Source organism: Octopus sinensis, linkage group LG28 (assembly GCF_006345805.1).
Source record: "Octopus sinensis linkage group LG28, ASM634580v1, whole genome shotgun sequence".
NCBI lineage: Eukaryota > Metazoa > Mollusca > Cephalopoda > Octopoda > Octopodidae > Octopus > Octopus sinensis.
Genome location: NC_043024.1, coordinates 13,544,114 through 13,549,113, shown reverse-complemented (window position 1 = coordinate 13,549,113; position 5,000 = coordinate 13,544,114). Strand labels below are relative to the sequence as shown.

Genomic DNA, 5,000 nt, shown 5'->3' with positions numbered 1-5,000 from the left:
AATTCTTCACACTAGTCTCTGGAGCGTATCATAAGTTTTGAGCGTCTTATAAGCAGTTCATGTCCTTTACAGCTTATGATTATTACTTGTTCGTAGCAGAGGATCATCGTGGCCGTAAGAAGTCGTCTTATCCAATAAAGTAACTGAAATATTTTCCAATCTAGTCAAATTAGATTTGAGCAGCATAAGAGGATCCGACAGCAATGTATATTACAAGTAATACAGGCATTCTCTGGCACTGTCCGTCCTTCATCGCCGTCAATCTCCAGGCGGAATGAACCTCATTGTTCATAACCTTGGTTTTGACCGCTTATGGAGGACGTCAATGGATGTGTTCTTAATGCATTTAATAATTGACTGTTTTGGCCAATGAAAGAAGAAACAGTCATGGAATTACTTCTCTATAAACCCTTCTCAAACTCTTACGAACTGATACTGATTTATTAGGATTGCTCCTGGCACCACTTATTAATCAGTCATGGCTCGTGGTTCCATTTGTCGCAATTAGCAAGGATTCTGACTGGATGGTCATGTGTTCCTCTTGGAGTGAATTACTCCCGACTTCATTGTAATCATGTACACCCAACACGGAATAAATAATATGCGAGTTGTTAACATGGTGGGAGGAGCAAGTGATTCGATACGGTGTTGCTTTTCTCTGACCACCACATCGATGACACTGACACATTATAAACAGCTATATAAGATGTAGAAAAAAACAAACAAAAATAAAGGCCGAACAAAAGTGTATCTGTGTGGTCAATTGTCGACTTATTCATCGTCGACATTTAGCTCGGAAGCCGGCAACCACGCTTAAGAAGAATGCGATCTCATACAAATACATCAATTGGGTAAAAGAGACTTGTTAATTTGCTTCAGAATCAGGAATAAAATACATAACAAATAAATGAAAGTATTTATTATATTCCACTGAAGCTATCTCATTACTTTGGTTCTTGCTAATCTAAAGGAAAGAAAGATAATACTGACCTCAGCTTGCTTAATAATTCAGCACATACATAAAGATCTATGCATAATAACTGTAAGATATTAAGACAATATACAAGTCTTTCTTTCTGACAAATCACCAAATTCCTTATCTCGCTTTGTATCTTTGGAAAATATAGCGTGTTAATATTATCTGTCCTGATAATTGTATTACATTATATATGGACAGACATTATATATGAACAAGCCAAAATTCTGATGCGGGTCTTAAATATTCCAAACGGTGTCCAATATAATGAGGTAATTATCATAACACAAAACTCAAAGTTCTTGTTAAACGACATTGAAATAATTCATTGTAACAAATATTACTCTACGTCTTACACACACGGCAGGAATATAATGGAACAGTGTTGTTTTCAACTAGATATAAATCAAATAATTTATGTATCGTTTATACACACATACACACACTCATATATTTATATACATATATATATGTGCATATATATATATATATATATATATATATATATATATATATATATATATATATATATATCTAGTTTTATATATATATATATATATATATCTAGTTACAAATACATATATATATATAATATATATATATATATATATATATATATAAACATATATATATACATACATACACAGATACACACTCATATATATATATAAATATATATATATTTGTACGTATGTTTGTTTGCATATATCTGTACGAGTGTATGTATTTTCATACACCACGCATACATGTATATATATGTATATATATGTGTATGTATGCACGAGTGTATGCGTGTTTTCTTCTGTGTTTTTGTTTCTTTTTCATGTTGTTTTACAAATAAGTTATAAATCAGACGGTATTTAATATTTATTGCTATTACACTATTTGCTTCTGAACTGCCAACATGAATTTGAAACATCATCTCAAATTATTCTGATATAATATTTATGTCTTAACATTTTTATTTTTCAAAATGTCTGTAACAGAAGTTCGCTCTTATATAGATATTTGATTATTTGCCAAATCCATTATCACAATCAAGCTTCTTCCACTTCTTCACCTCTTATTGCTGTTGTTGTTACTACTACTACTACTGCTACTACTGCTGCTACCGCTGCTGCTGTTGCAGCTGCTACGGCTATATCAATTGTCTGATGAGGAACACGTTTCTCTTCTCTTAAATATAATCTGCAGATGACTGCAATGGAATTGGTATTTAAGGTTCTTTTTGTGTGATGGATTCTTCTTCTTTTGGAATATGCTATTCCATTTTTCATCCCAATTATATTTCTTTGTTTACATTTATTCACTGAGAATTATTGCGTGCATGGATTCATGGTGAAGAAATGCAATTTGGAAACATGTGCTTCTAGTTTCGATCTCGATATTCGTCAATTTAGGCGACAGCTCAAAATTTTGTGAAATTCGGTAAACGAAACTGTGCGAATAAGCAAGGTTCCTGAGTCTGGTGTTCTATGAACACCGATTTAAAACAACAGTGATGTCTTCTATGGTTATATTCTGTCCTTTTCATAACCCTCACTGTTTCTCAAATTATTTTCGAGAACTAAAATAAATATTTGTATAGATATATTTGAGTTGTATGTAGCTGATATCATCTTGAAGTTGGTGTCAGAGTATATCCCCAGTTGTATTATCTCTTGGCTTAATCCATAAAATGATAATTCCTTAGTTAATCTTTGACTGTTCAGTTGTTAGTCGATCAACGGCGGTTGGGCATTTCACGCTGATAGGTACCATAATAGAATACTTAGACCCTGACAGCGTGTCACATGCCACTAAACCGGAGATCTTTGAATAATGAAGACACTCCAGAAGGAGTGTGTCTGTCTGTGTATATATGCGTGCGTATGTGTGTGTGTGAGATAGATAGATAGATAGATAGAGAGAGAGAGAGAGAGAGAGAGAGAGATAGATAGATAGATAGATAGATAGATAGATAGATAGATAGATAGATAGATAGATAGATAGATAGATAGATAGATAGAGAGAAAGTGGGAGAGAGTAAATATGAGAAACATAGAGACAGACACTGGAATAATAGAAGAAGGGAGGAAAATAGACCCGAGTTCGAGAATAGTTCCTTGGTTATGAATCCCGAAAGAAGCAAAGTCTGGGTGACACAGAAAGGTTTTAGAATCTTGAAAACTTGAGAGTATCAAAAAACAAAAGATGAGCCAACCATTTTGCCAGCACAATGCTTTACTAAAAGGATTCCGTGATATGGCAGAATAGAAATACACATCCAAGTAACTTATTTCAGATTCTACCTTTAATGTTACCTTCATGACAGTGTAGAGGTGCTGGCTAAAAATACCTTTCTGGTTGATGTTTATAAGATTTAAGTAATGCATTCAAAATGTATTTCGTCCTTCTCTTACTTCCGTTCATTTTCTTTCTTTTCTCTTGGAAGCACTCCGTCGGTTACGACGACGAGGGTTCCGGTTGATCCGAATCAACGGAACAGCCTGCTCGTGAAATTAACGTGTAAGTGGTTGAGCACTCCACAGACACGTGTACCCTTAACGTAGTTCTCGGGGATATTCAGCGTGACACAGAGTGACAAGGCCGGCCCTTTGAAATACAGGTACAACAGAAACAGGAAGTAAGAGTGAGAGAAAGTTGTGGTGAAAGAGTACAGCAGGGATCACCACCATCCCCTGCCGGAGCCTCGTGGAGCTTTAGGTGTTTTCGCTCAATAAACACTCACAACGCCCGGTCGGGAATCGAAACCGCGATCCTATGACTGCGAGTCCGCTACCCTAACCACTGGGCCATTGCGCCTCCACTTCTTTTCTCTTATGTTTTCTCTCACGTTGATCATTGAGGAATCACAGCATGAATGTTAATTGTTGACACCAAAATCCGTCTTTTATTTGAGGTTTCTCGGGATAGTCATAAGAAAATTTTGATAGCTGAAAATAGGTTGGAAAAGAAAGACTTTTGAAAAAGAAAGGGGACCACCTGTTCATGGTTAGAACACATATAATTCCTGTACGGCTGAGCTGGCAGAAACGTTAGCACGCCGTGCGAAATGCGTAGCCGTACTTCGTCTGCCGTTACGTTCTGAGTTCAAATTCCGCCGAGGTCGACTTTGCGTTTCATCCTTTCGGGGTCGATAAATTAATTACCAGTTACGCACTGGGGTCGATGTAATCGGCTTAATACCTATGTCTGTCCTTGTTTGTCCTCTCTGTGTTTAGCCCCTTGTGGGTAGTAAAGAAATAGATATATTCTTGTACGGCTGAGCTGGTTTAATAAACAAAGCAAAACATCTTGTACGTGCATGAAAACACTACAAAGACAACAACGACAATTATTAGACAAGCTTTTCGCAGTGAGATAACAAGTGAGATAACCATTTCTTTATCATATGAGGCAGGATTAGAGATTCGAATGCGAAATTTAATAATTACAAAGAGGTTGTAGAGAACTCGGATTATAATTTATCCGTTTATATATTCACTCATTATATTTACTTCTTACAGAGATCTTTAAAGTTCTCGCCGGGGGTGTTCATGTTTAACACAATTTCATGGTACTTAGAAATTGTTTGCATGATCTATTAATTGACATATTAATTAAACATTATATAATGAAGTGACGCATTTCATTAAAGACACAATCTGGAGGAAATTAATGGAGATTTGTTTTCCATTTCTTCAGAAAATCTAAGCACTCTAGGAATCAAAACAAAAGAGAGAACTTTCGTGTTTACTTACAGAATAATCGCTGCATTCTTCAGTTTCCCTCATTCACGAAGAGTAAGATTTATCATTCAGTCGTAATGGACCTTATATTTAATTCTATGCATTCGCAATCCTACACCAGAACACCAAAATCTCGTCTCTTATGTACCGAGTCGCTGGCGATAGCATCTCGATAGCAGTGCTTTCTACCACCTTTACCATTTCGGCTGAGGTTCCTAAAATCCAAATGGTGATAATGCCTTTGCTACCTATTGTTTTAAATATAACTCCACGTGGTGCACTGCAGAAAGGAA

The 5,000-nt window shown here is 35.7% G+C and overlaps 1 long non-coding RNA gene across 1 annotated transcript in view; it reads left to right on the top strand.

Annotated features, from left to right (window-relative positions):
* The window catches only part of LOC118768367, a 22,384-nt gene that overhangs the window by 9,914 nt on the left and 7,470 nt on the right, over nt 1-5,000 (top strand). The window contains exon 3 of the long non-coding RNA XR_005004190.1: nt 4,340-4,346. This is a non-coding gene — a long non-coding RNA (uncharacterized LOC118768367). The remainder of the gene's footprint in view (nt 1-4,339; nt 4,347-5,000) is intronic.